Source organism: Anabrus simplex, chromosome 6 (genome assembly GCF_040414725.1).
Source record: "Anabrus simplex isolate iqAnaSimp1 chromosome 6, ASM4041472v1, whole genome shotgun sequence".
NCBI classification, from domain to species: Eukaryota; Metazoa; Arthropoda; class Insecta; order Orthoptera; family Tettigoniidae; genus Anabrus; species Anabrus simplex.
The window spans coordinates 42,545,000-42,569,833 of record NC_090270.1 but is presented as its reverse complement, the minus strand read 5'-3'; the positions used below and the strand labels follow the sequence as shown (position 1 = coordinate 42,569,833).

At 40.8% G+C, this 24,834-nt stretch overlaps 1 protein-coding gene across 11 annotated transcripts in view; it reads right to left on the bottom strand.

Moving 5' to 3' along the window:
- The window catches only part of promL (prominin-like), a 707,766-nt gene extending 683,770 nt beyond the window's left edge, over positions 1-23,996 (bottom strand). For all 11 annotated transcript variants that reach the window (XM_067149728.2, XM_067149727.2, XM_067149722.2 and 8 more), the window contains exon 1: positions 23,868-23,996. The gene's annotated coding sequence lies outside the window, so the exon portion shown is untranslated. The remainder of the gene's footprint in view (positions 1-23,867) is intronic.
- Positions 23,997-24,834: the final 838 nt, after the last annotated feature.

Genomic DNA, 24,834 nt, shown 5'->3' with positions numbered 1-24,834 from the left:
TGTAATGGTCAATCAACAAAATCACAATGTACCGGGCGAGTTGGCCGTGCGGTTAGGGGCGCGCGGCTGTGAGCTTGCATCCGGAAGATAGTGGGTTCGAATTCCACTGTCGGCAGCCCTGAAGATGGTTTTCCGTGGTTTCCCATCTTTACATCAGACAAATGCTGGGGTTGTACCTTAATTAAGGCCACGGCCGCTTCCTTCCATCTCCTAGGCCTTTCCTATCCCATCGTCGCCATAAGACCTATCTGTGTCCGTCCGACGTAAAGCCACTAGCAAAAAAAAAAATAATAAGGAAAAAGAAAAGACAGCCCAGAGGCCGAAATTCCCTTCACAAATCTCCTTACTCTCTACTCCATACATCCCCGCTTCCATAATCCTTCCTATCTCCCAACCGCCTGAATCTCCAGGCCAGAGAGAAGGCGTTACCGTCTAGGTAGCCCGCTCCTCCTCTTTAGGGAGTGGAATGAAAACATTTAGATAGAATCGAAGTCGGTGGGTTCAGAGTTAGTTTCCGCCGTACCATGAGCTTCGGCCTACCCATCGCCACGGCTCTACAGTCGTGCATTCGGGAAACGTGGGCTGATGAAGCTGGTATATAATGCGACCGACAGGTTAGCTGGAGGTCGGTGGTTGTAGATTGGGCACGGCTGTCCGTGGTTCGACGGCTTTCCACTCTGACCAACCAACCAACCGAGCAGAGGAGGGGTAGCCGCGGCTCTACGCCTCTGCATTTGTGAGACGGAAAGGGGCTGGTCCACACCGTCGGTTGTACTGAGAATGGTTTTCCGTGGCTTTCCATTCTCCTGCACTACGACGAATGTTGGAACAGTTCCTAGCATAGGCAACGGCCGCTAACTCCGCCACCTTCTCCGAACATCTTCCCCGAATCAAACCTCGCTAGCCTGAGAGACGGCGTTACCGTCAAGGAGGCCCGTCATCCCCTTCTTGGACATAATAGACAACCTATGTAGTAGAAATAGTAGAGAATCTACACTGGCACACTGTCTCCATATTGTTTCAAGACAATCTCCAGGAAACTTTCGACATGAGGTTTTATAGCGTTCAGAGCCCTCACTATGACATCCGCAGAACCACCCATTTAACATCATTTGCACTGCTTTCATCAACCGCTAAATATCTTCTCCCATGTTAACTTTGCATTTAATCTCTGATCAATTAATTACAACGGCTCAAATAGAGACACTTCTTCGAATTGAGTTCTGCTAGGGTAGGAGGATATCAACAAACTCATCTTTTCAGAAACCCTCCAGAGCAACCTGCCGAAAGGTAGATTTTGCTGGACCTGCTGTTTTTATAACATTAATTAAAGTATCTTGGTTGTGGTTTATTAAAATAGACTCCATTTCCGATGTAAAAATGATTACTATTATATACCAAGTAAATATTAGGGCCGTGCGCAGCTCTGAGCTTGAATCCGGGAGATAGTGGGTTCGAATCCCACTGTCGACAGCCCTGAAGATGTATTTCCGTGGTTTCCCATTTTCACACCAGGCAAATGCTGGGGCTGTACTTAAGGCCACGACCGATTTCTTCCCACTCCTAAAACTTTCCTATCCCATCGTCACCATACGACCTATCTGTGTCGGTGCGACGTAAAGCAAGTTGTAAAAAAATATAATAGGAATGAAAAATAATGCTTCTTTTGAAAATATAAATGGATGCCTAGCTCAGTACCCTATTCCTGTAACACGAAGGAGTAAACAGTACAGAAAACAAATAATTCTGGCTGTTCGAACCGGTGATAACAAGGGCCCGGATTTAAAAAAAAAAATGCATATGCGTATATTCAGATACATATTTTGAAGGATAGTGCATATTTCATGAAGAGTGAGCACCGCAAAGGTTACTGTCCTTCCTGCATGCCGCGTGTCGGTAACTGAGAGCGCGGTCACCGTCACATCGTTCCCGTACGGTCGTAGAAAACCCATCAACTTCGATGAATGAAGAATAAGGTTGAAAAAGCAGCAGAACTTACCCCATTACAGTAAGTGTTGAAAATGCTCTCCGTCAGTCTGTAGACAAGCGTTGTATCGTCTTCTGGTTCACTCTCTACAATCTCTTTTTTTTTTTTTTTTTTTTTTAGGTCTTATGACGACGATGGGACGGGAAAGGGCTAGGAGTGGGAAGGAAGCGGCCGTGGCCTTAATTAAGGTACAGCCCCAGCATTTGCCTGGTGTGAAAATGGGAAACCACGGAAAACCATCTTCAGGGCTGCCGACAGTGGGATTCGAACCCACTATCTCCCGAATACTGGCCGCACTTAAGCGACTGCAGCTATCCAGCTCGGTCCAGAATAGTTTAGAATTAATGGTGACTTAAAAAAGCCCTATAATTCTCTTAGCTCTAATAGCGCACCAAATTCCTATTTTAAGATCATGAAGTGAGTTCCATGAATTATTCTAGGATTTTCTTATGACCAATATGCTATTTTGCGAAATTACGTGTTCATGCAAATACAACCACGCCTCGTCAAAAAACAGCACTCATTCGGGATTTAATTCACCAGTATTGACAGACTGAATGAAACAATTGCAATATCTTTTTGCGGCTGGATTTGAAGTGAAGAGGGGTCTAGCACCATTACGCAGTTTTGGGGATATATTGATAAACTTCCTTTATGTGCTTCTTCCGTCCAAGGTCGTCTGGCTAACCTCACTCGCACAGGTGACAGCGAAGTCAGCCAGATGCGTCAAGGACTTTCAAGGCCTGCTGAAATTACGAAACGACTGTGGCTAGATTGCAGATCTACTGAAAATAAATGTATAAAAAGCGAAACGCAAACATCATGATGGAATCAGACGGGAGTTGAAAAGCTAGCGTTTACTTTCCTACCTTTGAAATGAATGTAAGGAGAAAACGTCAAATACGGACACACACAAAAGAGAGTTGGTGTGTTTTTCATTCGTTGACTTGACACTCGCTATTGAAGTTCAGAGATAGCCGTGCTGTTGTTCACCAGGCTATTTATTAATCGATTAGTATGGCGTTGGGCAACGGCTGAGTGGTCCTGAGAGTCGGGATACCAGTTGCTACGGAATGGGAGTGGGCAGCTCGGACATTTTCTGAGTCATGGCACTCCTTGTGCTTAGGCGGCTAGGACTATACAATCCATCGTGGACTCTAACCCGTTAGAGGAGAGATCCTCACTTGGACTATGTGTAAGTAGGGCAGCATCCTGCTTCATGAATTTACCGAGCTCAGAACATTTTAAGCAAGCCTCGGACATATGGGAGTAACGGAGTCCCACTCCCATTTGACAGACGAGGGACTCCTTGGAATCAACTTGGCGAAAGAAATGGAATTCGATAGAGAGCTATCAATAGTAATGGAGCTTGTACCGGGAGGTACACCCCAAAGCCGCGCATTCAAATTCAGCGCCTAAATGAACTCCTCTATTGGTAAAACAGTGAAACTGAAACTACACCAACTTAGAACTTTACTCAGAAGATGTCACCACAGAAATATGATGTAATTTTGTTATTGTACAGTTTCCTAAACTGAGTGAATTTCTCCTTGTTTTGTTTGCCATTTTCATCGAGAAGTTTGGACATTCTCCCATAGATGACACTACAAAAACTTAATATGAGCATGCCCTCTGGTGCAAAGTGAAAGAACCTATAATTTAAAGAAGTTCTAGGTTTTTGTAACGGATTGATGTTCATTTATTTTGAGATGGCAATATTTCCTTTTTATTTCCGCCAGTTTTGAATCTAGCTAATCCCTAATTTCTGTAATTAATTTTCAGCCTATCACAGGCTTCTTGTTCGATTCTGAGTGTTACTTTTGAAATCTACCAATAAAATTTAGAGGGTGTGGCTAGTTTATTCTTGAATGATCTTGAACCTTCCTTGAGGGTTTATAAACTGCAGCTTTTCTCGTTTCTTGGCCAATTCATCAACGTCTATCTCAGTGTGTGTGTGTGTGTGTTAAGCAGGAGGCGGGCGGCCTCTTTCGTCGGCAGCTAGAACATCTACAAGGTAATGGCCGCATACCTTTATTCCTTCTTGCTAACTCCGCAGTTTAACCCGAGGGAAAGGTCCGACTCTTTAGTTATGTAACAAGCTTTTCTAAAATGTAACTTTCTTCCGGCTAGTGTAAAACCTTCATTAAATCTTTAACTGTAAATCGGGGATAGAGAGTGAACTACCCTCTCGAGCTCCCCTTCGTCTTGGTTTGGGGTGACTACGTTTTTCTCAAACTGTTTTTCCTACTGTAATGTGTTAAAGTAATTTCTATACGAGTCACCTCAGTAGTTTGGGAATAGCCCCTGTTTCATCGGCCTAGAGCCCCTTAGTTTGTTTTAGTGTTCATATCTAGGAGTGCAAGTATACGCCTCCATTCAGTTTGTGTTTCGGGCCACTTACTTAACCTGTTCTTTTCCGCAAAGGCCCTATACGTTGGGTAAGAGGTAGCCCTGTTTCAAATTGTAAGTTGGGCCATGGAAGGCCAGAGTTTGTAAGGTTTTTGAGGGTGCCTCGAGGAGGCTGAAAGAAACGGAGAGCCGGTTAACTCTTTTTCTAGTTTTGTATTTGTAAAGAGTGCCTTTGGAAGGCTAGGAATTGTATTTCGGGAGCAAGTGCTCCATGAATTAGGGGATTTCTGCCCTTTACTAAAGCTGTACTTTTTTTTGTAAATTTGAGCTGGGAGCTCAAGAATTGTAAAGCGAGGGGCTTGAGGCCCAGGATTTGTTAAGACCACTAATCTTGTCTTTTCCTAGACTTGTTTTAAGATTATCACTGTACCTGATGTTTCATTGTTACGAAAAATTGTTAAGTTTGAAGTTCTGAAAATATAACCTTCAGTTTAAGTTTTAAATTAATTTTGATATTGTAGTTAGGCCCATTCAAGCCCGCATCTTCTTTCGTCACCTCTGCGTTCCACAGATATCCCGGAATAGGGCTTACGCGAGAAAGAAAGCAGAACTGGCTGAGTCAGCAAAGAGGATGCACATGGATGTGCTAGGAGTAAGTGATATTCGCGTAAGAGGAGATAACGAGGAAGAGATAGGATAATATAAGGTGTACTTGACTAGTGTTAAAAAGCGAAGGGCAGAGTATGGGGTAAGATCGTTCATCAGGAATACTATTGCACGCAACATAGTTTCTGTTAGGCACGTAAATGAGCGAATGATGTGGGTAGATTTGGCAGCTGGAGGAATTAGGACCAGAATTGTCTCAGTGTATACACCATGCAAGGGTGCAGATGAAAATGAAGTTGACAAGTTTTATGAAGCGTTGAGTGACATCGTAGTCAGGGTCGCCAACAGCAAGGATAGGATAGTGCTAATGGACGACTTCAAAGCGAGAGTTGGACACAGAACTGAATGATACGACAGGGGGATTGGTAAATGTGGGGAAGATATGGAAGCTAATAGGAATGGGAAGCATTTGCTGTACTTCTGTGCTATAGAGCATCCAGCGTTAAGAAAAGACTACAGGCCTTATGGGCTTTTACTTCTGTTGGTGTTACCCACTTTAGTTCTACATGTATATAAACATTATAATGAATTCCTATCAAAATGTATACTTTTTCTTATGAAACAAGGATTGGTTGTGCCATACAATACTAAATAAGACGTAAAATCATTTTGATATCTTTGAGTTTATCCTTTTAAATATCGTATATGCGGTTCAGTACACGGAACAGCCGGCCATGCTTGTCGCATTGCGCGCCACATTTCAGCGTGTAGTGCGGAAGTGTGTACAGTAGACAACACGTGTAATAACTCAGCTTAACCACTGAGGTCAGTGCGGCATGTTTCCCTTTTTGTGTGTGTCACTCATTACAATGATTGGGAGATATTCGGCAGAGTGAAGTGATCGTCTTCCTGGGGCGCATAGTGTTTTGTTATAAATACAGTATAATTTATTGTGTTTCATTTTTCGTGTATTGCATTGCTTTGGTTGTGTGTATCGTGTATAGTTTTTGTCTGTGTAGTATTTTTTATATAATCAGTCAGCGAGTAATACATTTAAATTATAGCTGAACATGTGAAAAGGATAAGTAGTGAAGTTGTCAGGAGAAAGGAACGGCAAATGGTGCTTAATTCATTTTCATATTTGAAAACAAAGCATCCAGGACGAAGTGTAAACTAGGTAGTAGATAAAGCCGCAAAGTTTTTAGGAATTTCGAAGACTTCCGTCTTCAAAATAAGGAAGGAAGCCAGCGAAGGGCACTCCAGAGTCCCAGCAAGAAGCGGGAAAGGAAACAGTTAATTCGCAGTAATTCCAGACTCATTAAATACCATGATTTTGTCAGAAGTGGAATACGGCGCACTGTTCATGAATTCTGAACACAATCCTCACTTCCGAAAAACAGCAACACCGAACTACCTGATTTTAAGAAATCATACGAATAGGTCATTCAGCATTCCGTATTTTATGCTGCGGAAGAATATTTAAGTTATCGTATTTTGTGATAAACATGAAGCCCTTGCATCTGTTGTCACTTACGAGAAAATTTATCTGAAATGAGCTGAAGGATACGTCACCGAGACAGAGATATCTCGCCGTCAGTTTCCCGTGTTGTAACCACACAGTATATGCCTTAATAATGAAATGTTTCTGGGGGCTAATAGACTCCGCACTGCGCTCCCTTAAAGCAACAACGATCATGAAACTTTCTCAGATATAAGAAACAAGACAATCATTTCGGTTTCTGGATATGCATATTATTATTATTATTATTATTATTATTTAGTTCGCATCCCTGCATGTTCAAACTCTTCCTCTATTTCGAATGATACAGTCAGTGGGCTATTATCCTTAGAAACGTTATGGCAAAACGAAATTTCATTAATTACTGGAGATAATCTGGCATTTATATTATTATTAGTCTTGCAACAGCTGTACCAAGCGTTGTATAATTTTATGTCATGACTGTATTTCGCAAGCAGTGTCCGAGCCGCGCTGAGTGAGCGAGTATGGCAACAGTGGAAGGCAGCAGGCCCATAAGGCCTGTAGTCTTTTCTTAACTCTGGATGCTCTATAGTGTGAGTTTAGCAGTTACGAATACATTCTTCAAGCATAAGGCTATTCACCGCTACACGGGAGGCTAGGGGTTCCAAATCCATAAGAGACTATATCTTAACAGACTTCGAATTCAGGAAATCTGTTAGGAATGTACGGTTTTTTCGATGATACAGACCATCTGACCTGTAGTGAACGAAGTATCCCTAGGCCTAGCATAGAGAAAGTGAAATCTGTCTGCAAACGAATCAGGGTAGAAAACTTCCAGTACGAGGAAATTAGAAGTACAGAAGATTAGTGGGAAGTTTCAAACAGTGGATAGTAAGCAGGTTCAGGATATAGAAAGAGAATGGGTGGCATACAGGGATACTCTAGTGGAAACAGCAAGGGAATACTAGGAACAACTGTGTGTAAAGATGGGAATAAACGAACATCTTGGTTGAACGATGAAACGAGTGTAGCTTGTAAACGTAAAAAGAAGGCTTATCAGAAATGGCTCCAAACAAGGGCTGATGCAGACAGGGAATTGTACGTGGATGAAACAAACAGAGCGAAACAAATAGTTATTGAATCCAAAAAGAAGTCTTGGGAAGATTTTGGTAATAATCTTGAAAAGCTAGGTCAAGCAGCAGGGAAACATTTATTGACAGTAATAAAGAATCTCAGGAAGGGAGAGAAAAAGGAAATGAGCAGTGTTTTGGGTAATTCAGGATAACACATAATAGATTCCAGGGAATCACTGGACAGATTGAGGGAATATTTTGAAAATCTTCTCAACGTAAAAGGAAATCTTCATGGTGGTGTCGCAAACAACCGAGCTCATGGGAAGGAGAAAAATTACGTTGGTGAAAATACGGTTGAGAAAGTGGAAAGGATGGTAAATAAACTCCATTGTCATTAATCGGCAGGAATAGATGAAATTAGACCTGAAATGGTGAAGTATAGTGGCAAGGCAGGGAGTGTTGGTAAGGTACTTTCAGACTGGACAAAAGCAGTAACTGAACCTATCTATACGTAAGGGAACAGGAACGATTGCAACAACTATCGAGGTATCTCATTGATTAGTATACCATGCAAAGTATTTAATGGCATCCTGGACGGGAGGGTGCGATCAGTGGTTGAGAGGAAGTTGGATGAAAACCAGTGTGGTTTCAGACCACAGAGGGACTGTCAGGATCAGATTTTCAGTATGCGCCACGTAACTAAAAAATGCTACGGAGGAATAGACAGTTGTGTTTATGTTTCGTAGATCTAGAGAAAGCAGGGTACCGAGGGAAAAAATGTTCACCATACTGGGGGACTATGGGATTAAGGGTAGGTTGTTAAAATCAATCAAAGGCATTTATGTTAACAATTGGGCTTCAGTGAGAATTGATGGTAGAATTCTTGGTTCAGGGTACTTACAGGGGTTAGACAATGCTGTAATCTTTCACCTTTGTTGTTCGGAATTTACACGGATCATCTGCTGAAAGGTATAAAGCGGCAGGGAGGGATTCAGTCAGGTGGAAATGTAGTAAGCAGTCTAGCCTATGCTGACGACTTGGTCTTAATGGCTGATTTTGCCGAAAACCTGGAGTCTAATATCTTGGAACTTGAAAATACGTGAAATGTGTATGGTATGAAAATTAGCCTTTCAAAGACTAAACTGATGTCAGTAGGTAAGAAATTCAATAGAACTGAATGTCAGATTGGTGATACAAAACTGGAACAGGTAGATAATTTCAAGTAGGATGTGTGTTCTCCCAGGATGGTAATAGTGAGATTGAATCAAGGTGTAGTAAAGCTAATGCAGTGAGCTCGCAGTTGCGATCAACAGTATTTCCTGGACGAAACTGTCTTTAAATCGGTCTGTTTTCTGACCAACTTTGCTACGGGAGCGAAAGCTGGGTGGACTCAGGATATCTTATTCATAAGTTGGAAGTAACAGACATGAAAGTAGCGAGAATGATTGCTTGTACAACCAGGTGGGAACAATGGCACGAGAGTACTCGGCATGAGGAGATAAAGGCGAAGTTAGGAATGAACTCGATGGATGAAGCTGTACGCATAAACAGACTTCGGTGGTGGGGTCATGTGAGGCGAATGGAGGAAGATAGGTTACCTAGAAGAATAATGGACTCTTATGGAGGGTAAGAGAAATAGAGGTAGACCAAGACGACGATGGTTAGACTCAGTTTTTAACGATTTAAATATAAGAGTTATAGAACTAAATGAGGCCACAGCACTAGTTGCAAATAGAGGATTGTGGCGACGTTTAGTAAATTCACAGAGGCTTGCAGACTGAACGCTGAAAGTCATAACGATCTATAATGATGTATGTATGTAGTATGGCGTAGCAATATTAAGGGGGTCAAAACAGGAAATGTCAAATTTCTCCGTTTATTAGCAGTATCGAAACAATGTACATAAGAAAAGCTCTGTAATACTTGAGTAACAAGGGCCGAAGGTGAGTTTTTAAGTATGAGAGTATGTGGGGTTCTGCCAGAATTTCAAAACAAATACGTGAAACGCTTTCGCACGTGTTATACAATATGTTAAACACATGTAAGCTCTTTAGGCTTTTCAATCGTTTATATAAAACAAACTTGTAAAAATGAAAAAATAAAACAAGCATAGCACTAACTTTTCCCTTGTACGTTTTGCCTATTTAATAATTTTGTTTAGATTGTTTTGACTGCATTACTTCTCTGAATATTTTGTTTTATGTTTATTTAAGCGCAGGCATCACAACCTTGTCCCTCCTTTCACTGCGTTGTGTGGATTACGGGAGAGCTGCTTATCTAAGCAGCCACGGCTGTGGCCAATGCCACTGATATCTCAACAATTTGTCATGCCTGCTGTATACCTAATCTGATCGTGGTGACAAAGCACCAATCTTACCGTAGAACGCACAATAGTGACAAACAGCTGAAATACCACTGGCTCCAGATAAGGTACTATCACGGCATATTCTTGAAATCTTCCAGCACCTATCCCAACCCGAGGCTAAAATAATTACCTGCACAATCAGCCACAGAACTCAAAAGATACAGCTTATCAGTGTGTCTCTTCGCTATCAAACTGTAGGCGCAGGAAGAGAACAAGAGTTGACCAAAAGGGGTCGAACAGAAAATATGAAGGTGAGGATACCGGCACAAGCAGAAGCAATATCAGACTCAACTAATGGCTCCGCGGTCGCCAAACCACGCTCTCACAATGAGAGCCCCTGAGGTCTCCTTACAGTCACATCTTCCGATGGGCAGAGGACACTGCGGATGTATTCCATCCCCCCCCTCCCACCTAACCTACAGGGGAAATACCAGGTGACTGCCTGATCAACTGAACTCAGAACTGCCATTTGAAGGTGCTCAAATACGTCAGCTCGTGTCGGTAGATTTACTAGCACGTAAAAGAACTCTTGCAGGCCAAATTTCGGCCCATCGGCGTCTCCGAAAACCGCCAGAGTAGTTAGTGGGACGTAAAAAAAATTGATGCCATCCCCTCGTCGGAGGGTGTTGGTTATTTATTTTTTCATTCTCTTGAGTCAAAGGCAATGCCATTGGGTGTTATAAAGGAATGTTACAGTTATAAATTGAACATTGAAAAAAAAGTCTCAGACTAGATCTTCGCCCAGAAATGGGCCATTTTCGTAGCACAATCACGTGGACGAGTATGGACACAGTTCGCAGGTGTAACATTGTCTCTCCTCACACTCGCAGAGATCTGTACCCTGTAGGTATCCCCTCACGTAAATTCACTCTACATCTCCCCACCACCACTCCGAAGTCTGTTGAGTAATCGCCAGATTTCCCAGTTGGTGGTCGTAATTTCCAGGAAGCCTTTCTTTGGCCTTCATCCACTCTGGTGGTATAGTGGATTGCCATAGCTGTGTCCTATAGCTACCTCAGGTTTCGCAGTGAGGATTTTCAGACAGTGGTGGTGGTGGTAATTAAAGACGAAGTACAACTGGGCAACCATCCTCTATTAACACTAACCAAAAAATAAAAAAGGAACAGGTCCAATCCTTCGGAAATCGTAGGTATCGGCAAAATAAAGGCAAGGAACACGAAGGGCGTCCTTAGGGGCATCGTAAACCTCGTTCAGTCGATGTCGGAAAAGAATAAGAGTTGAACCTGACACACGCAAGTGGAAGCAATGCCAGACTCAGCTAGGGGACCCATGGTCACCAACCCACCTCATCAGAGAGTCCTTACAAGATTAGCAACGACTACACAAAATTGAATTAAGCGCTCCCTTTCATATTTTGCTACAAATTAAGCACTGGGTCTATTATCATTTAAACGTGTACTAAAAGCATAGAAATGCACCCTTTTATTGGCAGCTACGGACTATGACAATGTGCTCTTTGGCTGATTAGTCAGCATCGAAGACTTCGGTACAGAGGTTCCCGAGTTCGATTTCTGGCCAGGTCGCATCTGGTTAATTCCTCTGATTCGGAGACTGGGCGTTTGTGTCTTCCCAACACACTCGTCTTAATACGCATACAATACACTACACTACCAACACAGAAACACACAATAGTAAACAAGTCCCTCCATATCAGGCTAGCGCCAGAAAAGACATCGGGCAGTAAAACTGGGCCTAGTCCACATCCAGTTCCGACCCCAAGTAACTGGGAAATGGCAAGGAAGAAAAATATTTACTTACTTAGTAATAAGATGATTATTCTTGGTGTGTAACGAGCTCGATAGCTGCAGTCGCTTAAGTGCGGCCAGTATCCCGTATTCGGGAGATAGTAGGTTCGAACCCCACTGTCGGCAGCCCTGAAAATGGTTTTCCGTGGTTTCCCATTTTCACACCAGGCAAATGCTGGGGCTGTACCTTAATTAAGGCCACGGCCGCTTCCTTCCCACTCCTAGCCCTTCCCTGTCCCATTGTCGCCATAAGACCTATCTGTGTCGGTGCGACATAAAGCAACTAGCAGAAAAAAATAAATAAATAAAATTCTTGATGTAAACAGTGCCTGTAACGTAATGGTTTTGTAGGCAACACTGAGCACAACTTTATCCCATGGATAGGTTCGTATAATCGAACATTTAACTTGTAACAATGTCTCTTTAAATTTTAATCGGGTCTACTAACAAGGAGTCGGAAGTGAAGTGTCATAAAGGACGACGTTAGTTACTTCCACAGCTACAAATTGGAAGCGGGAGACAGACGTGCAGGCGGTGATTGCTGTTTTAAAGTAAAGTACGAACATACAAACGTCCCTCACGTATATCTATGTATATAAATAAGAGTTTGTCTGTGCATTGCTCAGAATTTAAATATAATGGTATTTCTGTATCGTTCGTGTCCACAGTAACAAGGAAATATACTTTTTTTTTTACAAGTTACTTTATGTCGTACCGACAAATATAGGTCTTATGGCGACGACAGGAAAGGGCTAGGAGTGGGAAGGAAGCGGCCGTGGCCTGAATTCAGATTCAGCCCAAGCATTTGCCTGATGTAAAAATGGGAAACTATCTCCCAAATACTGGCTGCAATTAAGCGACTAGAGCTATCGAGCTCGGTAATATACTTTTTAATTTTTCGTCATCTCTGTATGTATGTACGCGCGTCACGAGAAAATGGTTGAAGAGAATTTAATGAAAATCGGTATGTAAAGTCCGGGAAAGAAGCATCGCAATCTGGGCTATAAATAATTGTATTCAACGTTGAGTGAAGTGCAATTATAGGAGAAAGCCTAAAATGTAATTCTCAAATATCTATGCTATTAGTGGTCCTATCGATGAATACCACGTTACCAAAGTTATACGGAATTAAATTTCCGATCACTTATGCCATACATTTTTATTGCTAAGTCAATATCAACGCTGAATCACGCTAGGCTATAGCCTAGAGCGGAGTGCCTTATTCCCCGACTTTACATACCAATATTCAACAATAAATGAAGCCTCCGTAGTTCAGGCAGCAGCGCGCCGGCCTCTCACCGCTGGATACCGTGGTTCAAATCCCGGTCACTCCATGTGAGCTTTGTGCTGGACAAAGCGGAGGTGGGACAGGTTTTTCTCCGGGTACTCCGGTTTTCCTTCTCATCTTTCATTCCAGCAGCAACACTCTCCATTAACATTTAATTTCATCTGTCAGTCATTTATCATTGCCCCAGAGGAGTGCGACAGGCTTCGGCAGCCGGCACGTTTCCTATCCTCGTCGCTAGATGGGGCTTCATTCATTCCATTCCTGACCCGGTCGAATGACTGGAAACAGGCTGTGGATTTTCATTCAACAATAACATTTGACCGTGATTTGTCTTTTTTAGTGTCACTCATCTCCGACAGATGGGATTACTGTTGCGTCCCGAATACAGTGACTCTATATGTACAGTGTGGCCAAGGCCAGTCCAGCCGCCATGTTTTTGCCAAGTACTCAATCAGCTGATAGATGAAGTAGAGTGATATTATTATTATTTCAGTAAAGAATAGACTAGGTCGATGTTTTAAGATGTTATTTATTTTGCTTATGCTGTATGTATATATTCATTATATTCAGAGTCTGACTACTTGACGTAAGACTTCAAAATTTAGAGTAATACGTGGTATAGACCTACAAGTTTTAATTATTATTGAAGAGGTTAGAAATTCTGTGTTGGTAGCTAGGCCTGTCATAACATTTATATTATAATACATGTGGCATAAAATAGTATAATCATTGTCTTGAATAATGTATGTGATGACTGTAAAGTTAGCCTACATTTTTTTCTATTTCCTTTACGTCGCACCGACACAGGTAGATCGTATGGCGACGATGGGACAGGAAAGGCCTAAGAATACGAAGGAAGCGGCCGTGGCCTTATTTAAGGTACAGCCCCAGCATTTTGCCTGGTTTGAAAATGGGAAACCACGGAAACCATCATCAGGGCTGCCGACAGTGAGGTTCGAACCCACTATCTCCCGGATGCAAGCTCACATCTGCGCGCCCCTAACCGTACGGCCAACTCGCCTGGTCATTTAAATGTAAAAAAGTAACATTACCATACATCAGGTTACATGGTTTTACATATCAGAATGTACAACGCAGTATCATAAAACTATACGTAAAAGTGTACTTTTTATATATGACTTATCGGTATGTATATAATCTGAACACACGCAGAAGATAGAAAATAATATGACTAGTTAACCGATGGGTAGACAAAATTGTATTACCTACCTCCATATTTATGTTAACGTAATATAAGTTAGCATAATATACTGTACCATTTTACTCGTCGTACCAATAGTAATAATAGAGAAAACCTGCTACTCTTTAGTGGCGAAAACAAGCAACTGCCATGGTCCCCGGGTTATGTATAGTGCTCCTTTAATGATCGCTACTGTTTGATCCACGTAACGAGGAATTAAATGTTAGTATCACTATACAACAGGCCTATCGTTTGAGAAAATACTACGTGTTGCTCGGTGAAAACAAGCAGTTTTCCTGGTCCCGGTGTACTTGTATTCAGGACTCAATTATCGACCACCCGCTGTTCGATTTCAGTGATGTGCGACTAATTCTGTGCCCCGGTTCGGTTAGTACTGGTAGATATCCGCTGTATTTTAAACATTCTGTTTACTACTATAGGTTTTGCTAATGCATTGCTATCACTTATCAATACCTTCTTCTTTTTTTACCGCTCTTTCCACAACTATGGGGTTGTGGGTGGGAACTGTGTCATGTAGCTTTGGTCCCGTTTAACAGCCGGATGCTATTCCTGACACAAATCGTATATGGAGTGATGTAATCACTATTGCGTGTTTCTGTGGTAATTTGTAGTGTGGTATGTTGTCTGAGTATGAAGAGGAGAGTGTTGGGACAAACGCAAACACCCAGTCCCCAAGCTCGATCTATTAAAATACCCCACCCGGCCGGCAATCGAACACGGGACACACTGAACCGAAGGGTAGTGTGCTGACCATTCAACCACGGAGTCAGACTATTATTGTTATCATTATAATGCATGGGAAAACTCAACTTGATGCTAGGCGGCACTTATAACCAACCACGTCCTTCAACAGATGAATAGCCATAAAAGTTTGAACGATCGGGAGTGACCTTTCCTGTAAGTTTTGTTAAGTACAGGTTTCAGATAAAACAGATATTTTCGGGGATACTTGAACATTTCTGAAAAATAATATAATCGTGAAAATCTCTTATTTTCCTTACACGGTAAAATCGCACAAAATGTAAAATGTTGGAAATTATATGCTAAACAACTTTCATTATGTACAGGTTTTCGATACGGCGAATATTAACGGAGAAATCTGACATTTACTATCCTGGACTCTATAAAATTACTAACCCATTTTGTTATTATTGTTACCATTATAATGCACGAAACAACTCTACTCGTTGTTGGGAGCGTCTTATAACGTGCTGAAAATAAGCAATGGCCTAATTTCATTTTTAAAACCTTTCCTGATCTGTTTCTGCAACCATAAGCATAACAGCCTGGCGTAATTTTATTCAAAACTCAGACCTCAGAAATACGTAAATTCACACGCATTTCTTAACTAATAATACTAAATAATCTTCCGTGTTTAATAAGAACATATTTTCGGTGTATTAAGGTTAAAACAGGTAGCCTGCACTTCGCTTAAATTGCATAAAGAGTGATCTTACCCTGTGCTGAAAACACGTTTAAATCAGCTGACGGGACATTTGGCAAAAACATGGCGGAGCCAATCAGAATGAAGCACTCATTGGCCACACTGTACATATAGAGTCACTGTAGTCCCGAATACAGTGACTCTATTATGTCATATACAGTCACTGTAGTCCCGAATAAAACGGTGTCCGGACATTTCGTACCACCTAGGTCGTTATCTACCTGCGAACGGTTTTCCCGTAATACACAAATATTTACACCAGGGCAATCCATACCACTTGATGTCAAATTCGAATTCCACTTCCACGGCAGCGGGCGTAATGAGCTTGACAGATACACTTTAGAAATCAGAAACAAAAATAATTTACATCTGCTAAAGAAAACTTCGATATTATTTTAATAATCGCCCTTTAAACTATACTTGTCACTTATGTTTACTTAAATATCATCATAAGAAAGTCGAGCTTTGAAGTATAAATCCTGAAACAAAACAATACAATCGTGGACGTCGTGTTGAGCGCAATGTGCCTGATCAATACAAGGATGGATAATATTACTATTATTGAGAATTTTTACAAACGAACTGCATTATTTCATTATCAAGTAAGTAAAATAAAAGATTCTGATGAACTTGCCGATATGGGCTTGAAGGTCACACGGAAACAGGAAACTACTGAAAAGTGGAAGTAGCTAGGTCCCCGCGAATGACCAATACGAGATAAAAATTAACACGTATGCGAGTCGGATCAGTTGCGCCAGATGGAAGGTTAACTAACACCAGTAGTGGTCACACAGTGCGGAGAATTCTGCGCCAGCAGTGGACAATGGATATACAAATGAATACATTCATTAGGATATCGTTTTTACTTCGCAATACTTCCCAATCTTTCAAGTGGTACGGAATGTCCTCTCCTAAATATTTTAAAGTCATTCGTTAGCTACACTTTGCAGGTAATCAGCCGGTCAAGGGGTACGAAATGTCCGTGGTACGAAATATCCTAGAACCGAATAAAATAGCATGCCTGAAAATTGGCGGAAAGTAGCTGGGGACTTGGATAATTTTGCACATGGTTCCGTCAACAGCGGGTACTACAGCTAGTGAAAAATAAAAATGAAGGGGCCCGATCCTTAGAAGAATTGAAGGCTCCGGTAAACGAAAGGGAAAGGTCACGAAGAGAATGAAAATTAGACCCCCTAGATTTCGCAAACCTAATAACGCCGGGGCCGGAAGAGAATAAGAGTTAACCGAGGGTGGCCGGGTAGGAAAGATGGAAGAGAGGAGACTGGTACAAGTGGAAGCAATACCAGACTCAGACAGGAACCCCTTTTAGTCACCTTGTTCGACAGACAGAGTATATCATGGAGGTATTCTACCTCCCTCAGCCGCAGAGGGTTGGCCTAGGGACACCAGACAGGAAAGATGAAAGTGAGGAGCCCAGCACAAGCCAGTGGAAGGAATGACAGACTCAGCTAGGGGGCACTAACGTCGCTCACCCACGCTCTCAAGTAGATTTCTTCTAACAGTACCATGGAGTTTTTTCCCCGCGAAGAAGCAGACTATAGAAGGATGTAGAATTTCCAAAAGCCAAAACGAGTAGTGGCGATTGGTAATTAGAAGTGGCCGGGGGGGGGGGGGCAAAATGTATAGACAACAAGACGTACCCGGGTTTGTGCGATAGAGCGGGCGGGGTATAAACATCAAGACTGAAAAAAAAAAAAAAAAAAAAAAAAACCTACAAAATTGTAAGTTCTTCGATGCTCTCTGAGCGAACTTCGACGGAGAGGTACAGACTGACGGTCCATCAACTTACGTCCGATAATAGTTTTGTTGTTGTTGAGATTTTGATTCAATACTATACAATAAAGCTTTCACCAAAGGAACAATATTACACATGTATTACAATTAAACAGGAGAACAGTGTGAACATACACTTAATAATCATTTATAGCCGTGACGAACAACATTCTGTGCAAACTTCCACTAGTAATTTTGCTAATAACTAAATAAAAGAAAAGAATTAGCTGATAAGCCAACAGTGTTTGTAAAAAATAGCCTTTACTTAAATCCTCTTATAATTTCTAGTTTCAGCCGGCTAAAATGGAGTAAAAACGTGATGTTTTCTCCACAAAGTGGGTCTATCGCCCCCCTTCCTCCCAATCCAGCTACTGGCCAAAACAGCACGTGATTTCACCTGAGAAGTGTTTCCAGAAGCTCATACAGACGGATGTAAAACAGAAATGAGTAAGCGGCTAAGTTTTACTATCAGAATTCTTATAAATACTGAGGCTGACTTTGGCCTGAACTGTGAAAAAATACCGAGAGTACCTAACTAATAATAACATTATAGTATTATTTATTGTATGGCTTTTGTTGCCGAGAGTGTCCGAGGACATGTTAGGCTCGCCTGGTGCAGGTCTATTTGACGTTCATGGGCAACCTGCGCGTCTGGATGCGAGATGCTCATTATGATGGTAATGACGTAAGGGGAGTATGAAATTCGGAGTCGGCACCTGTCGAATAACTACAAGGGTCTGTTCAAGGTTTAAAGCCTACATCCGACAGTCAAATCACCACCAACAGCGTCATGATATCCCAACTCCATATGAAATGTCGTATGGCTTTTAGTGCCGGGAGTGTCCGAGGACATGTTTGGCTCGCCAGGTGCAGGTCATTCGATTTGATGAGGATGAAATGATGATGAAGACGACACATACACCCAGCAACCATGCACAGAAATCAACCAATGGTGGTTAAAATTCCCGACGCTGTGACCAAAGGCCAGCACGCTAACCATTTAGCCATGGAGCCGGACACTCCATATGAACTCCGTGGAGAGGTTGGGAATTGAATCCAGGCAATCTAGTGGTTAGACATTGTATACCACCCCTCTCCTATCCTGTCGGCCAACATTCTGATGGTGATTTCTTTCCGAACAACGGGACTCGAACTGGCTAACCACTGTGTTAAGACCATACTTCACGCCTTAACGACCACGGCCACCAGACGGGCATTACACCATTAACATAGATCTCTAAATAACTTACGTTTGTAGAAAAATATAATATTCATTCTCCTTGTATCTAAATCTCTTATTATAAATAATCTACATAAAAACTACTTTCAAATTAAGAGACATGACTGATAACGGAAAATAGTTTGTTATATTATTGCCAAAGAGCAATATGCAGCTTCCGCAGAAGTATCAGTTTTTTTAATTTTAATTTTTTCAATTTGCTTTACTTTGCACTGACACAGAGAGGTCTTATGACGATGGGATAGGAAAGAGCTAGGAGTGGAAAAGACGCACCGTGGCCTTAATTAAGGTACAGCTCCAGCCTTTGCCTTCAGGGCTGCCAACTCTCTATCTCCTGAGTGCAAACTGACAGCTACGTGACTGAAACCAGATAGCCACTTGCTCGGTAGTCTCAGTCCTGTTTGTGGCTGGGTGTTCGGACCTTTAAAACAACAATAATCATTATTTGTGGCTGTGACAGTATGGAAACTGGCGAGGTATGGGTAGGGCTACCATACTACCAGTTTTTACTGGAGACCAGCCATTTTTGAGACCCTACCCCCAACCCCTGTTCAGTTTTCCTAGATCACCCCATTTTTTCATCTACCACCAAATTATTTTATATGAGGCGGTCCGTTCCAAAACTCGCTTTATCCATTTAAAAAAATGAGTTAGAGGTAGCATTGCCTTCTTGGTGATGTTTGTGATAGTTCTATCACAAAATTAAGCACCAAAACTCGCCTTTCCCCATAGAAATCTGTCACCAAACTTAGGCTATTGTTCCATAACTCGCCTTATCCACGGCGCTTGTCGTTCCAAAACTCGCCTTATACAATCAACCAATAGGAAGGGATAATTTCAGCACGTGACTCACGCTACTATTTACCCGCGTTTTATGGAAACTTTTATGAATGCAACAATAAGATTCAACAAGATACATTCACTTTAAAGTATCTAAGTATAGAGAAGCCCAAAAGGGAAAAAACTGTCAAGGAGGGAAGTTGAAGAAAAGGTGTCGGTGTTCAGTACTATATAAAACTTGCTAATACAGAACAGTTTCACATTCAGGTCTGCCAAAATACATTCTTGAATGTATTGCATGTCAGCAAAGATCGGGTTCAGAGGATTGCCAGAAATCACTTCACTTCCAACAGAAAAGAGGGGAGGAGCTAGGATCAAACCAGGGTACACTGAAAAGAGGCACTCCGTGAAACGTTTCAATGAAAGTTTGCAGTGTTGTGAAAGTCACTATTGCCGCGGGAAAGTCACCGGTCAGACAGTATCTACCCGGAAATTTAAGCATCGCTATGCTTTACAAAATGTATAACAACAAATCGCCTGAAGAACTCAGGGTGAAGCGGTGGTTCTTCCGTGAAATTTTTACGCGTTGCTACAACATAGGATTCTGAACACCAGTTACTGACGCTTGCTCAAAGTGCATAGAGCTCAAGGAGAAAATTAAACTTGAAAGTTCGAACGAATCACTGAAGAATGATTTAATTTTGGAACTTAGAGTACACAAACTAAGGGCTGCAGCTTTTTTCAAAAAGCTCCAAGAAGAAAGAGACAGCATGGCAATATTTTCATTTGACTGCCAGAAGAATCTTGTGAATCCAAAAGTTCCAGATCAAATTGCCCATTACAGTCGCCAATTGTACACCTATAATTTTACCATTGGGAGCGGTACATCACATGCCAAGTTGACAAAGGAGAATGTTTTTACACACACATGGATGGAGCATGAATTCAAGAAGGGGTCTAATGAAACGTCATCTGCAGTTTACCATCGGTTATCACCAACTGATTTGTCAAACTTCACAACTATACGACTTTGTGCGCATGGCTGCGGAGGACAGAACTGCAATTCTACAATGATTGCAATGTGCTCATATTTCTTGACACACACAACTCCGCCTAATATAGAAAGTGTTGAATTGGTCTTTCCTATGACAGGCCACTCATTTCTGCCCTCTGACAGGGTATTTGCTCAAGTAGAGAGAGAGAGAGAGATACGGAAACGCCCTATAATCTGTAATCCAGCAGAATATGAAGACATCTTTAGCAAACATGCTGAAGTCTTCAAGTTTGGCAGAGACTGCTCGGTGAACAATTGGAAAATGGTTGCTGAAAATATGATGAAAAAACCTGCATCTTGGCACTATAAATTTTCTTCCGTGAAATGATTTGTTATTAGCAAAGACCGACTGGGAAATGTCACCCTTAGGGGGGAACCTCATTACAACTCAGACATCGGTTTAGGAAAATCGGTAATGAAAAAGGGAAAACGCCTGCAAGATATGCTAATGCCACCTGAATTATTGCCAGGAGTAAACTTGAATCCTGCCAAAGTAAAGGACGTAAAAAGTTTGCTTGAAAAGCATTTTGGAATGGATTGGGAAAGGGACGAGTTGCTTTCTTTTTATAAGAATCTGTTCACCTCAATTTCTGTAGACGAAAACAATCTTGTTGAAGAAACAGAAGTTCTTTGTGATGGATCTCAAGAGGGAACAGATTTGAGAGTTTGATTAACAACAAAGTGATGTTTTATTGTTCAAGTTACTTCTACTGAGAGTGCAGTGTAGCCTATAAAGGAAGAATTCTCTCCAAATACCATGGATAGGATGTAAATATGATAAATAACACTGCTGTGTTTAATTTATTAGTGAATATCATTATACTGATATCAAAAAGGTGTATTAGTGTACTGGTGAGTTTTATTACATTATAATCTCAATTATTTCATTTTTCTTGTTTTAAAATAAGCTGTGTAAGGTAATATATCTGGATTTTTTTGAATGCTCCAAAACTTGTCTTATCCAAAATACAAATGTAATTTATTGACGTTCTACTAATTATATTTATAATTCTTCAGTAAGACGACCCTATGACATTCGACTTGAACGCATCATAATACATTTAAACATGTGAGACTTGTATTACAAAAATTACAGGTTTTTCGCTTTTCCTGCAAAATCACTTATGGTGGATAAGATGAGTTTTGGAAAGGACTGCCTCATATAGGCCTAGACTATATCATTTTAAATTATTTTGATTGCTGGCAAACAATACATGGGAATACAACTACTTACAGTCATCTACCGTAACCCTTTGGCTAATTCTTCACACTTTGTATTTTATTCTATTTTATTTAGGCTATAGATTATTTTTATAGATTTGAGTAGGGCCTACATCTGGTATCATTTCCCTCTTTGCTGAACTCAGTTTAATCCTGACAACACTGAGGGCTCAAGGAAACAATGTGTTCCTAGAGGAACAAACAAAAAAGAGAGGTGGAGCCACTCAGACTTACAATAGTAAAAATTTCTGGAAATGAGACTTTCACAAACAGCAAAGTTTCATATTTGTAAAATTAGTCATGGCATCCATAAATTAATTTCCAATTATGAGATTATTCTGTTTCCTTATTTACCATTCCTGTCAACTAGGTACTGTACACACTTTGTTCGTATCTAGTCCCATTTTACACAAACATGAACATTCTCATTTCCAGACTGTTCCCATCCTTGCATCACCAAAAACCTACAATATGCCAGTGAGACATAAAAGAAAAAGTTGTTAGTTGTTTGTTTACACTGGTAGTTTTGTTTTCAGCCCACAGAAACAGAACACACTGTAAGAATTACTTGTCAAGAACTGTTGTCATTATATCCCAGAAATGGAGGCGAGCACAAGATTCGTTGTGCATGATTTCTAAGATACCTCATCATGAGTTGCAGGTAGATAAGAGGCTCAAATCCCTGACAGAATTTTGCAGTGTGAAGTTCACAGAGTGTCACAGTTTTCTAACTATGCATTATTAAATACTGTATCTTATATGACCACTGTTGTCAATAATTTCATTCCAATACTTTCAATAAATGCCTTTTCTGGCAGGACCTAGTGTTTACAGTGCACTATGTCTTCTGGTATGGGCTAGAGCAATTTTGTTACTTTCATTGATCAGTCTCTGTCTTATCCTTGGCTTTGACAATATGACAGTGACTGAGGTATGAGCAATGCTAGTAATGCCATTCCTTCTGCAGCCAGTCCCTGCTATGAATGGTGTGAAAACGTTGCTCATAGGGTCGGTTGGTGCATGCATTTCAGTGGGCTTGGCAGACTGATATGTAATAGCAACTTCTGGCTCAGTGAGGAAAGCAACGGGAAACTACCTCACTCCTCATTTCCCTAGTACGCCTCTTCAGTGATGCCTAGGCCATGTATGACAGCTGATGGCAGAACTGTTGAGGATCCAACCAGCCTTAGGGCTGAAGACTGAACATACACATACATACTTTCAATAAAAATAATTTTCTGTCTTCCATGTTACTAATAAACAAACATCATGTAGATAGCCTAACCCTCAGAAAATAAAAAATAACAACAGCCAAACTGCTCACCTCTTTTAACACAGAGCATCTGGTTAAGGACAGAAAACATTTCTGATTCAAACTACAGTAAAAATATGTGGGCCATATACGTATTCAAATGTGAAGAGATAAAAACATTATTAGTCAGCAAGTACAGAAATAACTGAGTTAAGATGAAGAAAGTGTTTAATAATCAAAATCAATCAAAACATTTCATTTGTAGATTACTTTCAAACAAAATGTTTAGGGAGTGAAACTGGGATGATAGATATTGTGAAGCTGTCTAACTTTTAAAACATAGTTTCAACAAATCCTCACAATCATTAAAAAAATTCACAACAAATGCATCATGAGGAACAGAACGCAGACAATACAACATCACGAAAACTGTTCTCACGGCTGACAATGATAAAAGAAGAAAGAAACAATTGCACTAGAAAATTTGTAACATTCATTCAAAAATACTGAGCTTTGAGAACAGTCACCCCACCATTAATATCAGTCTGTACCATACGTAAACAAATGTAATTATCTCATAGGAAACCTGAAAGGGACGTAATACCACATATAAACTCGCTGCTCGTAGGTTTTATCAATATTCAGAACGTAAATGATGGTAATGAATAAAGGAAAATATCCGATAATAATATTTTGAAATCCTTCAATGAAGTACCAGCTGGCCTTGACCTTGCTGACAGAAAGCAGCAACACAACAAATGACAGATATCTGCGAATGCCTACCGGCATTGACATTTTTAAGATAATGAAGGTGTTTTCCATAACATTATCTGAAACATACTGTCAAAGTATAATTTTGTTATTTTCAACGACAAAATAATTCTCAAAAGATTAGTATGCCAGAACATATGATCAACAAAAATAAAACAACATCCATAGAAATTACCTCAAGCTGGGGCAGATACAAGGATGCAAGCTTCTGTGACCGTTAAAATAAAATAAAATTTACTTCCGTGGCTCAGTGTCACGAAGGGAAAGTAAAATTGTCAACAAATACACAAAGAAACATCACTTCACACCATTTTAAAACGTAGTACCTCAAGCTGCCTGTAGAGCGCGAAACAAAGCAACTAATCGTCGCGAATGGCGCTAACTTCAACATCCGCAGTCTAGGCTTGCAATGCCATAATCGACCGAAGTTACTTCCTTCCGTTGAGAATATAATATTATTTATTATTAATATATTTATATTTAATATGAGATTAAAGATAGTATAATGATAATAAAAATTCCACATCTGTTTCCACAGGCAGGGGACTCTATTCCAAGTAAAGCCATAACTACAGTACATGGCAACAGAATGCTAGTGAGGAAGGGGTCAATATATCAACAGTTTTACACAACTGTTGTTGTTTTGGTCATCAGTTCACAGACTGTTTTGATTCAGCGCTCCATGCCGCCCTATTTTTTTTTCTTTTCATTTCTACATAACTAGTGCATCTACTGTAAACTGTTCGTCAGATTCGTGCCTGGTCTTCCCCTTTCAGACTACACTTCCCTCAAAAACTAATTGAGCAAGTCCTGGGTATCTCAAAATCTGTCCTATGATTCTTTCTATTTTTCTGGTAATATTTTGCCAAATTGTTCTTCATTTGTGATTCAATCAACCCATCTCACCTTCAGGATTCTTCTGTAACACCACATTTCAAAAGCTTCTATTCTCTTTCTATACTTTGCCACACTTCAGATGGAAGTCTTCAAAACATCTTTCTAATTTGTATATCAGTTTCTTTTCTTGATAAAGACCTTCCTTGCCTGTGCTAGTCAACATTTTATGCCCTCCTTATTTCTGTCATCATTTGTAATTCTACTATCCAAGTAACAATATTCATCTAATTCGTCTAGGATTTCAT